This window comes from Ranitomeya variabilis, chromosome 5, assembly GCF_051348905.1.
Source record: "Ranitomeya variabilis isolate aRanVar5 chromosome 5, aRanVar5.hap1, whole genome shotgun sequence".
In the NCBI taxonomy this organism is placed as follows: domain Eukaryota; kingdom Metazoa; phylum Chordata; class Amphibia; order Anura; family Dendrobatidae; genus Ranitomeya; species Ranitomeya variabilis.
In genome coordinates, this window is record NC_135236.1 from 673,336,329 (window position 1) to 673,350,251 (window position 13,923).

The following is a 13,923-nucleotide window of genomic DNA, read 5'->3' on the forward strand; positions in this document are numbered from 1 at the left end:
GGGTGCCTATACCTCAACCCATTCCCCCCAAACCAACCTTGACCACAACAGACCCAATTGGCAGCCTATAACCCATGTGCCCAATATGGCCACTTGTACAGACCCAGTGTTGGAGGCTGGTCCTAACCTGTCTTTGGACAACATGGCCATATTGGGGGTATGAGGCACGTGGCTACCAGAATCCCCAGGAGTATAATCGCCTTTATCCCTATGGCCACATCATACATCATCACCCAGATTATGCACCCCCACAGGGTGAAGGCCAAGTTGAACACCAAAGACAGCAAAAAAGAGAGGCTGGACTACCGCCATCACCTCCACCAACGTACCAAGATTTATAAATTCTGGTATTGTCTGTTTTTGCTTTAGCAAATTTATGTTTATGTTCCATTATATGGTTGAACAAATCTTGAAAAAAAGGTATGCCCAAATTTGTCTGAGCACAAAAGCCATATGACAGAAATATGGTTTTCGGTAACTCAAGTTCTATTTTGGCTTTATAAAAATTTTCAAAATGCCAAGTTTTGTCTCTTATTGAATTAATTACTAAAAGATCCAAAACAAAAACATCTAGAAGATAAAGTAACTGAACACACACAACAAATTAAATAAAAAAATGATATTTATATACACAAACATTTTAAACTTACAACATAGATACAGCATGCTCTTGTCAAGAAGTAGCACCCTGAGGTGCAACAAAATAATTAGTGAAAATATCACGTACTTTCAGCCCGGAGAGTGGACGACGGTGAGGGATCACATTTGGTCTAGGCCTACCCACATTGCCCAACACACCTTCAGCACCATCAGATGAGGAGCAATCATGAAGTCAGGTGAAGTTATGTAGGACCACACATGCTTTGATGACCTCATTTACGTTGGCTTCACTCAGCTGAATGGCTGACTGGAGGACCCGCCATTTGGCAGAAAGAATGCCAAAGGTGCACTCCACCAGTCACCGTGTGCGTGATAAGCGCAAGTTTAAGATCCTACGCCGATGGTCCAGGTTTCGACGGGGATATGGCCTCATTACATGCCTGGTTAATTGAAAGGCCTCATCTACAATGAGGATAGAAGGCACAGAATCTTGATTGGAGCCTGGAAGCTGACGTGGTGGTGGTAGGTCCAACTGATATTATGCAGCAGCCGACCCATAATGAAAGAATTGAAGACTCTAGAGTCTCCAGTTCTTCCATAGGCCCCAATGTCTACAATTATAAACCTGTAGTGACTGTCAACCAGAGCCAACAACACTACAGAGAAATATTGTTTTTAATTATAGAATTGGGACCCTGAGTTTGGCAGCTTACGCACACGGATGTGCTTCCCATCAAGGGCTCCAATACAATTGGGAAATTGGCAGTGCTCCTCAAATCCCCAGGCAATCCGCAACCAGTCTTCCATCTTGGGCTCAGGCATGACCACTTGATGAAGTTGTGACCAGATTAATGAACAGGTAGACCGGACTATGCCTGAGATTGTAGACTTCCCAATCAAAAATTCATGATGGAGTGCTGCATATGATAGACCAGTTGTAATGAAGCTAAAAAACCCCCCAAATGTTTAACAAAAAAATTAAAAGTGGTTCAAGGTTTGAAACAATTCATATAGAACACAAGTATTGTGTGGAACTAACAAGCCAGGCTATCACAACCTTAAAAAATTAACACAGGCTATGTGAATTTAACATAAATAACATATTCTTATTACTAAGAGTAGGGATTTGAGGTATATTAAGAATAAAAGAACCAAAACTGGTAAGCAGAACTAGATAAGACATTTGGAGACACATCATCAACATAGAGTATGAGGAGGAGGAATACATACCGTAACGTATGGGGAAGACACTCCTCAGCAGATATACATTTGCGCATCCTGGTGTCCTGAAAGGTGATCCCAGAGCACACTGTCTCCAACAAAAGATCAAAGGTGGCAAGACAATATTGTTTAAAACTTGTCGGGATGTGTCCGCAGAGATGCATAGAGAAGGTGGAAATGGTCTTTAGTGAGGCATTGCCTCAAAAGCGGATGTACCCACATTCGTGTCCTCCTCCTCGGATCCACTATCACTGGGTATGGCTACCCAAAGCGGCGTGACAAAACCCAGTTGTATTGAACACGCTCAGTTGGGGTAAACCTAAGCTGGGGTAAACCTAAGTCTGTCTGACATGTTGCCAACAATTCACCAATACAGCAACACAAGCGCAGCAACAAAATGGCCAGATTGGAGGCTGCCACCTGTTGTAGAGGCAATAAATAGGGTTGCTGATAATGATTTATAAATGATAATAAATAGGGTTGCTAATTCTAGGCATTCAGGACCTGAAAATTACGTCACGGCTTGTTGTGATTGGTCGCGTCGCGGTCACATGGGCGGCACGCGACCAATCAGAAGCCGTGACGTCACGGAAGGCAGTAAACGCGCGCATTTTAAGCAAAGAAGGCTGCCGGTTCCCTCGGTAAGGTGCAGGCTGCGTCGGAGAGGTGAGTATATCAATATTTTTTATTTTAATTCTTTATTTTACACATTCATATGGATCCCAGGGCCTGAAGGAGAGTTTCCTCTCCTTCAGACCCCGGGAACCATCAGGGATACCGTCCGATACTTGAGTCCCATTGACTTGTATTGGTATCGGGTATCGGTATCGGATTAGATCCGATACTTTGCCGGTATCGGCCGATACTTTCCGATACCGATACTTTCAAGTATCGGACGGTATCGCTCAACACTAGTCATGGGTCTTCCAGCAGGATAAAGATACCAAATATACTTCAAGAAGCCCCCAGAAATGAATGGTAACAAAGCACTGAAGAGTTCTGAAGTGGCAGCAATAATTCCGGATCTAAATCCCATTGATTACTTGTGGAGAGATCTTGAAACTGCTCAAATATGATAGACCTGTAGTAGTTTGCAAAACAAGAAATGCCAAAATTCCAGTTGAGAGGTGGAAGAAGCTTGTTGATGGTTACAGGGAGCGATTGATTGCAGTTATTTATTCGAAAGGGTGAAACCACATATTAATGTGAGGGTGCCAACAATTTTGTAAGGCTCATTTTTGTGGATTTGTGTGAAATTATGTCCAATTTGCCATTTTTTATTTGTTTTTCTGTGTACCAATACACAAAGGAAATAAACGTGTATAAAAAATGGGATATGTAATTGCAACAATCTTCTGTACTAACAAATAATTTAAAAAACTCTGCCAATGCATATCATTGTTACCATTGGAGAAAAAAACATGTTTGTGATATATTAATATAATTGTCACAGAAAAGGAACTAACTCATTCTGAATGTAAAAGGTAGGCTCAAACACGTTGACACGTTGATACGTTAATGCCTCCAATATGGGACAGCCATTGTACTAGTCATCCATCTGCTATAGAATACAATATTTCATTAACTTATCACTGTCACCAACAAACCTCTCCACTGTATCATCTTACATTTCCTCCCTCATCCCTGTCTACTACTCTTCTCGTGCTCTCCATTGTGCCAATAATCTAAGACTAACATCTTTTATAATCGGATGGTTCCAACCTGGCTTCTCCAAATGTATCCATGGGGGTCAGGTGGCCGGATGGTCCTAACCTGGTTTCCATAAACGTCTTCATGGGGTCAGGTGACTGGAGGGTCACAATCTTAGCTTCCCCCAACATATCCATGGGTTCCAGGTGACAATAGGGTCACAACCTGGATTCTTTAAATGTCTCCATGGAGCCAAGTGACCAGATGATCCCAACCAGACTTCTCCAAACGTATCCATGGATTCAGTTATAATCAATGGAGCAAATTTCTATCCTTTCAGCTGGGACTGTGGTCTCCTAAGTTAACATCCTGTAGAATGTCAAATCTGAGTCCCTCTTGATGGAGCCATGTTATCCTGGAAGAGTGTTCTTTTATGGAGTCATAGTATCCTGGCTGTTGTTCTGTTAAATCACTCTCTTTTTGAAGAAGGATGGAAAATCCCTTTTATACCTACATCTGTGGTTCAGGTCATCATCCATCATGATTTTTCTCGAGACTTTGAAGTACTTTCTATTCACAACAAAAGTTCTTGACCAAGTTTGCTCACACTGCAGCAGAGATTTTGGCCCATTCCTCCATACATATTTTCTCCTTATCTTTCAGGTTTCAGGACTGTCACTGGCCAACATTGAATTTCAGCTCCATCCAAAGGTTTTCTATTGGGTTCAGGTCTGGAGACTGGCTAGGCCACTCCAGGACCTTGAAATACTTCTTACGGAGCCACTACTTAGTTGCCCTGGTTGTGTGTTTTGGGTCATTGTCATGCTGGAAGACCCAGCCACATCCCATCTTCAATGCTCTTACTGAGAGAAGGAGGTAGTTGGCCAGAATCTCGCGATACATGACCCCATCTATCGTTCAATACGGTGCAGTTGTCCTGTCCCTTTTGCAGAAAAGCACCCTTGAAGTATGATGCTTCCCCACCATGCTTCATGCTTGGGATGGTGTTCTTTGGGTTGTTCTCATCCTTTTTCTTCCTACAAACACAGCGAGTGGAGTTGATGCCAAAAGTCTTATTTTGTTCTCATCTGACCACAGACCAAGGAAGATTGACAGTCATCTTGCATTTCTTCCATTTTCTAATAATTGTGACAAAAGTTGTTGCCTTCTCACCAACCTGCTTGCCTATTGCTCTGTAGCCCATCCCAGCTTTGTGCAGGGCTACAATTTTGTCCCGGACGTCCTTAGACAGCTCTTTGGTCTTGGACATAGTGGAGAGGTTGGAGTGTGATTGATTGAGTGTGTGGACAGGTGTCTTTTATACAGGTAACGAGGTCAAACAGGTGCAATTAATACAGGTGATGAGTGCAGAGTAGGAGTGTCATGATCCATTTTTGGATTTGTTATTCTAGATAGGATATTCAAGATGCCGACAATTCTGCGCTCCTCCAAAATCAGGCAAGGGAACCACAGAGTTCAGAAGAGTTGTATACTTTTTTCAGGGCTATAAAACTACGCGTTTTGTGGACGACCTGTCCACTTCCTCTGGTACATATCCATAATGATTAGCTAGAGTTTGACAGCGGCATTTAACAAGTTAATAACCGTGGGTGAATCGTGATTCCACTCGCGGCTATTCCAGGCACATGTCAGCTGTTCAAAACAGCTGACATTACCCGGGAAAGATGTGAGCTCACCACCGGAGCCCACATCAAATGGGGAAGACATGACCTTCGCCGTACTAGTGCGGCAGAGGTCGTAAAGGGGTTAAAGTCAGGGGCCACCAGAACCGGTTGCTTACACAGAGCCTCTTTAATTTTTTGAAATGCTGTCTCTACCTCTTCAGGCTATTTCACATTACCGATTTTGTTCCCTTAAGGAGGTCAGTAAGGGGTGCGGCCATCAAGGCAAAGTTCGGGATGAACCTCCTGTAGTATCCACGATCCCTAGGAAGGCTCTTTTCCAGATGACTCTCCCAGTCTGGGCTGAAGATAACAATATTGTCCAGGTATGCCACGGCGTATTGCTTATGGGGTGAAAGGATTCTATCCATAGCTCTCTGGAAGGTCTCTGGGGTCCCATGCAGTCCAAACGGCATCCTGACATACTGGAAGCATACGTCTGGCATAGAAAACGCAGTCTTCTCCTTGGCTCCCTGTGCCATGTGGATCTGCCAATATCCCTTTGTCAAATCCACGTTGGTTATGTACCTTGTGGGCCCAAGTCTCTCGATCAGCTCATCGATGCATGGCATGGGATATGCGTCGAACTTGGAGACTTTATTCGACTTTCGATAGCCGTTGCAGAACCTCCATTCCTCATCGGGTTTTGGGACCAGGACAATCGGGCTTGACGAACCACTGTTAGATTCCTCAATGACCTCGAGTTTCAACATACGCTCCACCTCCTTGGAGATCATGTCTCGACGGGACTCCAGAATCCAATAAGGCTTCACATTTATGCGCACATGTGCTTCCGTCAGAACTTCGTGTTCTGCAACCTTTGTGCACCCTGACAATTCCGAGAACAGGTCCCTGGTCTTCAGGATCAACTCCCAACACTGCTGTTTTTGGGCCTTTGACAGCATCTCCGCTATGGCGACATCTCCAACCTTGCCTTTTGGCTGGCCCAGCAAGCATGGAGTTTCAGCCGGTTCTCTGTCTTGCCATGGCTTGATAAGGTTGACATGGTAGACCTGATATAGTTTCTGTCCTCCCGGTTAATGAATCTTAGAGTTTTCCTCAGCAAGCCTCTGCACCACCTCATATGGTCCTTGCTATTTGGCCAAGAACTTGTTCCCCACAGTAGGAATTAGCACAGGGACTCCCGGATTGAACTGCCTTAGGCTATATGCCCATGTTTTGCTTTTTAAGCATTTTTTTTCCACTGCGGAAATGCTTAAAAACGCTTACATAAAGCATCCCATTATTTTTAATGGAATTTCGCAATTGTTATGCCCATGCAGCATTTTTTTCCGCAGCGGAAACGCATCGCGGAAAAAAACGCAGCATGCTCATTAATTTTGCTGAAATTCAGCAATTTTGCCGCTATAGAATTGTATTTGGATGCAGGAAAAAAAAAAACCGCGAAAAAAACGCAAAAATACGCTAAAAAAAGCAAGCGGATTTCCTGGCAAGGGAGTCCGGTTTTGATGAGGAAAGTTCTGCATGCATTCTGCAACGTGGGCATATAGCCTTACTCTGGCTGACCAGTTGTAGACCCTGGCCCGAGCTTCTTGTACCTGGAGGAGATGTTCTCTTACGATGGACATCACCTTTGCAATCCTCTGCTGCATCAGTGTCACGTGTTCGATGATGCTTCTGTGGTGTGTGGTTTCGGCTTCCCAGGCATCCTTGGCTATATCCTGGAGACCTTGCAGATGTCAGCCATACGGAACATCGAATGGCAAGAACCTCGTAGAGGCCTGTGGAACCTCACGGATTGAGAAGAACAGATATGGTCACAGTCTCAGTCTCTACCGACCTTTTCTATGAATTTCCTCAGCATGCTCGTCATCATTTTATTAAACCTTTCGACAAGGCCATCCGTCTGAGGATGATATGCTGAAGTTCTCAACTGGGAGATTTGCAGGACCTTGCATCAGCTTACTCATAAAAGGTGTTCCCTGTTTGATCAGGATCTCCTTTGGTAAACCTGTCTGGGAAAAAACATGAACCAATTGACGGGTTATACTTTTTGCAGGGGAGTTTCTCAGGAAAATTGCCTAAGGATAGTGTGTGGCATAGTCCAGGATAACCATTATGTATTGATGTCCAGGAGAAAATTTAACCAGGGGACCAACCAAGTTCACAGCAATTCTCTTGAACGGTACTTCAATAATGGGCAATGGCATGAGGGGACTTTGAAAGTGAGATAGTGGGGGGCAGTTAACTGACACATAGGGCAGGACCTGCAATAATTCCATTATACAATTTCCCGGTGACACTCAGGCCAACAGAACCTCTGCACTATCCGTTCTCGTGGTTTTTTCCACTCCCAGATGTCCCACCAAGATGTGTGAATGGGCCATGTCCAACACCTTCCATCTATAGGGCCCCGTTACTATTAGCTGTTCCACCAGCTCCTCCCTCACTTTCGTTACCCAATACGACAACTCCCCATTCATCATAAAATAGGGAAATCTTGTGTCAGCCTTCGGCTCCTGTGCATCCCCATTTATGACGGTGACATTATTAAAGGCTTCGCTCAGAGTTAGGTCCCAATGTTGGGCAGACCCAAAATTCTCACTGGTCACCCCTAACTCTAAAATGTCAGACTCGGGACACTTCTCCCTCATCCCCCACAAGGACACAAAAGAGAAATCCGTCTGACTCTGGGTGTGGTGATACCTCATTAAAGTTAATCGGTTCCCTATTCATGCCAAAGAACTCAGAACCCTTCCCCCACAGATCCTCCCCCTCACAGATCCCAAAATAAACAACAGTCCCAGCCTATAATAATAGGGTGCAACAAGTCCCGAACTTGTGGGACTCAGTACCGTGGGCCATTTCAATGTCCACTCTGGCCATATGGTAGTCCTTAGCAACACCATGAATGCACCTCACACTGACATTTCCCCTTGGGATCAGCTGGAGAGGAAGGGTGGCCCTCACAAGGGTCACTAGACTCCCGGAGTCTAGCAGTGCTGTTACCTCCCGCCCATTCACCTTCATGGGGCACACTTAAGGCCCCTCGCTGGGTGAACAGCTCACACTGCAGGCCAGATATGCATAATATGAACAATGGCGCCCTATGATGCAGTCCATCCGCTAAGGGGTCAGGGGACAATGGGCCATCATACAAGATCACGCATAGGGACCTTGGGCACCACCTCCCCCGCCCCTTTGGACCTTGTATGCCCCACCCCCTTTTGGGCCTCCGCTCCAAGTTGGGACCCCTAGTATGGAGTGGGCTGCCTTGCCAAGGAACCTTCAACCCCATGGTATCTCTCAACCAGTCCAACCAGTTCATCGGCATTCCGGGGATCACCCTGGGCAACCCAAGTCTGTACGTACCTCGGCAGTGAGTGCACAAACAGGTCCATCACCACCTGTTCTACCATCTGCGCAGGCGTAGAGGACTCTGGTTGCAGCCACTTATGGACCAGGTGCAACAGGTCAAACATTTAGGAGAGAGGTGGTTTGTCCCAGTAATACGCCCAAGGCAGAACCCGCTGTGCCCTGAGAATCATTGTCACCCACAAGCACAGGAGAATCTTCATTTTTAGATTGCCATACTCTTTGGCGTCCTGCAAAGCTAAATCATTGTACGCCTTCTGGGGTTCTCCCGTGAGTACTTCTGCCCACTGCTCTGACGGGAGTTTCTCCCTCTCAGCGTCCCTTTCAAACACCATCAGGAAGGCCTCAACATCATCTCCGGGGGTGATTTTCTGCAAAGCCCATCTTACTGCCTTCAGGACGTGGGTGTCACCAGCCAGACTTGGGGTTGGGGTGCTAGTCCTGCCCTGGAAGGTGGTTGCTAGGAGCTGCATCTGCTGTTCCTGCTGGATCTGCTGTAACATCAGCCTGTTGGTCTCTTGCTGTTGCTACTGCGACTGGACCAGGTGTTTCAGCAGAACCTCCATTTTGTCTGGCGATGCTTGCTGGCTTGTGACAGGCTTAACACGGGACCTGCAGTCCTTCCTGTAGCAGTCGCATGTCTCTGCTGAGAACGCTGTCCGCACGTCGAACACCACTTGCAAGGTTTTACTCACTCAGCTGCGGTTTGAGGTAAACACAGGAAACCATTTTCATAAAAATGTCCAGTCAGGTTTATTAGCTCCATTAACCTGCTTAAGTTTAAGCAAACATAACATAGCCTTCTCCAGCACAAAGTGAAAACAAACAGAAAACAGACAGTCCATATAGCACTGCGTGTTCGCCTGCTCAGGTCAGTGTCTTAGCAAACACACACTGGAGGCCTTCACACCTCCAATCACAGGTCATGTGCCAAACAACAGCCTCCATTATATAGGCTGTAACCACAACCAGAGGTGAGGTATGTGGGCAGCCAGACCCGCCCATCTCTCACAGCTACCGGTAACCCGGACCCAGGTGCAACAAACGAACCTCTCATTTCTTACGTGCACTGGAGAAAATACTCTGGGTTACATCACAAAGAGCAGCCATCTCTGTGACACATACCTCCCATCGACTGCACGACCATTAGCCACACTACAAACTGTACAGAAATTAATGATTATTAATATGGCCACTCAATCTCACACACAAATTGTCGGCAGCTCCTCTTCTGAATTGAAAAAAAATAAAAAAATAAAAGATTAGATCAGCCGGTGATCGAGCGATCCCATCAGGAGCCGGTCGCTGCGGGCACCGTCCATAGCTTAAAAAAATGGCTTATATGATTTCTTAGAATGAAATAACATTAACGCTCATGTCAATGCATGGAATTGTTCTGAATGTAGATCTGGTCTGATCGAATGTTGATCCACGTGTGATCCTGCATGGTGATCCGGTCTGATTTAATATCAGGATCTTGAATGTTGATCAAGTCTGTTCGAGACTTGTGATCCCAAATTACGATCTGGTCTGTTGAACACTCATGATCAATATTATGATCAACACTCGAATTCTGGGTGGTGATCCAGTCTGATTGACACTAGGAATCGTGAATGTAGATCCAGTCTGATCACACCTGTCATTCCAAATAACATTCTGGTCTGATTGATTCTCGGGATTATGAATGCTGATCCCATCTGATCGAATGTAGATTCTCTTAGAATCATGAATGTTGATCTAGTCTAAGCGACACTTTGGATTATTAATGTTAATCCAGTACCATCGACACTTGTGACCCCAATTGACGATTTGGCTTATTTGAGACTCGAGATCGCAAATATTATATTTGACACTGGGGATCCTGGATGACAATTTAGTCTGATCGACACTGAAGATAAGGATTGTTAATCCAGCCTGATCACACAGTTGATCTCGAACAATGATCTGGTCTGATCGATACTCATGATGGTGAATATTAGTCCAGTCTGATCGACATCTGAGATCATGAATATTATTATTAAATGTGTGAAGAAGAGGAAAAAGTTGGTGCGCACTCTTGGGTCCGTTTAAAATCCTTGCTTTATTGGAACATCAATGAAAAGACAAACAGGCGGGAGACTACGTGCGGGATGAACAGGACTACAGCCGTTTCACGCAACACTGCGCTTCTACAGGTCCCAATGGTGAACGGAAATAGGGGGGTGTGTTTTATAGTATAACTGTGGCATTGTTGCCTGCCCCTTTTCCGTGCGTCATAGGCAATACAGAACTCCCAATTTGTAACATTACACAAATAAAATATAAAATATAAAACATACATGGGTGCTCAATTAAAAATACGTGGTATGTATAAACCTTTTTTCAATAAAGAGCGCAAGAGCTAAAATTAAATGCAGCTGAAAAACATTTTACATCATTATTGAGAGATCCACTTACAAGAAGACCGACATGTCAATACGTTCATTTAGTCCCATCGGACCTGTGGCGCTCGTGCGCATTATCCACTGTGCTTCACATCTCAGAAGGAGCCGATTTACATCGCCTCCCTGTGTTGGTGAATGAACCCTTTGTATGCCCGCAAAGCGGAGTGTCTGAACATTACCTGAATGAAATTGCCGTACGTGATTTATCAGGCGAGGGACGCCTTTCCCTGTCCGAACTGATGCAAAATGTTCTTTTATTCGGATATATAATGGGCGAATAGTTTTACCTATGTAGTAGAAACCGCACGAACAGAATAAAACGTAGACTACGTAGTTGGTTTTGCAAGAGATAAAATCTCTTATTTGTTGGTTAATTGGTCCTATTTGGACAGTGTTTCCTGTCATATGTTGTGGGCACAAGCTACAGTGTCCACATTTGAAATTCCCTTTCGGGATATCTTTATTGAGCCAATTCGAACGTTCGGTGGTAATGCGGTTTCGTACTAACATGTCCCCTATGTTTTTGCTGCGGCGGCTAGCGAAAAGGGGTCCCTCCTGTAGTCTGCTGGTAAGTTCTCCATCTTTTCCCAGGATATGCCAATTTTTTCTAATTATGGATCTGATGTGAGTATCCATTGGACCATATTTAAAACTGAAAATGAACTGCTTTTCTTTATTTGTTTGTCCTTTTTTATTACGAACAGATTTAGCATTAGAGTCCTCCTTAGTGGCTTTATCCAAAGCTTCATCAAGCAGAGAGCTTGGATATCCGCGATTTTGAAAGCGCCTATATAAATCATGTGATTGTCTTAAAAAACCACTCGGGCTGCTGTTAATTCTTTTAACTCTTAAAAACTGACTGAATGGTAGGGCTTGTTTAGTGTAAAAGGGGTGGGCACTTTGGAAATGCAGAAGCGCATTTGAAGCAGTGGGCTTACGATAAACCTCAGTATTAATTCTACCCTCATTAATATTTATTTTTACATCTAGGAACTCTAAATTTTGGTTACCATAGTGAGAGGTGAATTTCATATTGAGACAATTACTGTCTGATAGAAAATTAACAAAATTAATGAAGTCTTCTGCTGACCCGTCCCAGATGACTAGGACGTCATCCACGTATCTTATAAAGAGTTTTATATACCGAAGAAAGGGATTGGTGCTGGAATATACGTATTTGTCCTCAAAATATGCTAGAAAAAGGTTTGCCAGGGTACATGCGACTGATGTGCCCATGGCTGTACCTTCGCGTTGTATATACCAACGTGCGTCGAATTGAAAGGCATTATGTTTGAGGACAAATGCTAGGCTTTCGCAGATAAAATTAATGGTTTGAGTGTCCGTGGGGTTTTTTTGTAAGATTTCTCTTATTACTTCTACCCCTAGGTCCTGGGGTATCCTGGTGTACAAACTTTCCACATCTATTGACCCCAAGCTGAAAGTTTCTTGCCATGTGAAATCACCTATTGTTCGTAGGAGGTGGTTTGTGTCTTTTATGTACGATGGTATATCTTGTAATAGTGGGCGTAATAGCCAATCAAGGTATCTAGAGAGTGGCTCTGTTAAGGAGCCCACCCCCGATACAATAGGGCGACCTGGCGGATTATTTAAAGATTTATGGACCTTGGGCACGTGATACCAATAAGGTTTATTAGGTGAATCTGGGATCAATTTCTCGGCCTGTTTTTTGGACAATATACCCCTTTCTACATATATTCTCAATAGTGTTCTTAACTCACTCTGATGTTTGAGTGTAGGATCATTTGTTATCCTCTCATAGGTGGTACTATCTGTGAGCTGTCTCTGCGCCTCAGCCAAATAGTGATTTTTTGTTAATAAGACTATGTTACCCCCTTTATCTGATGCTCGTACTACCGTGTCTTGCCAGCTTTGGATTTCTTTTAGCGCTTTGTTTTCCATATTAGTTAAATTAGAAGGCATTGTTTTATATAGTAATGCTTCTATGTCTTTGTTAACCTGCGCTTCAAAGATATCGATAGGGTTACCTGGGGAAATTGGGGGCATGAAAGTGGATTTAACCCCTCCCAAAAACGGTTGTATTGGAGTATCTCGTGTATGGGTTAATTTCACCTCGGGGTCAGTTAATTTCAACAATGTTAGAGCATCATTTTGTGTGTCATTTTGGTTTCTCGAAACCATGAACCCAAGGGGACCTACCTGGCAGGGTACCTCTCCTGCCGGAACGGCGCCTGTGTTTTTATTAGTGGTTTTAAACATCTTAAACAAATGTATTTTGCGTACTGCTTTATATAGATCAATTTTGAACTCCACCACATCGAAGGGCTCAGGTATACAGAAATTAAGACCTTTTGATAAGACTGAAAGGTGGGACGAGTTGAGGTCGTGATCAGTCAGATTAATTACTGTATTTGATGACTGGAGCTCTATGTTGCTGGTCTCCATGACACCTGCTTCCTTTTCCCTTTTCTTTGCATTTTTGCTGCGGTGCCGTCGACCTCCACGTCGTGTGCGTCTTCTAAAGGGAGGGATCGTGAAGGTTGTGCTTCCTCAGGGTCCATTGTTAGCATGTGATCCTCGTTGGCACTAGAGTCCGAATCTGTTGTTAAGTAATCTTTTTTATTGGTCCTTTTATTTTTATTATAGGGGTTATATCTAGAATTCCTTTTCGTAACTATTCTATTCCCCTGTGTTTGATTTTTCTTATTCCAATTAAATATATGTCCGGACTCAAAGTCCAACTTGTCCCTTATAAACTTGTCTCTCTTTCTTAACTTTATTTCTGTTTGCAAATTAATCAGTCTATTATCGAGTTTTTTTTCCAAAGCTTTCCACTGTGTGTCAGATAACCTTGACTTAAGTTCTTCTCTTTACTTGTGTAATGTTACAAATTGGGAGTTCTGTATTGCCTATGACGCACGGAAAAGGGGCAGGCAACAATGCCACAGTTATACTATAAAACACACCCCCCTATTTCCGTTCACCATTGGGACCTGTAGAAGCGCAGTGTTGCGTGAAACGGCTGTAGTCCT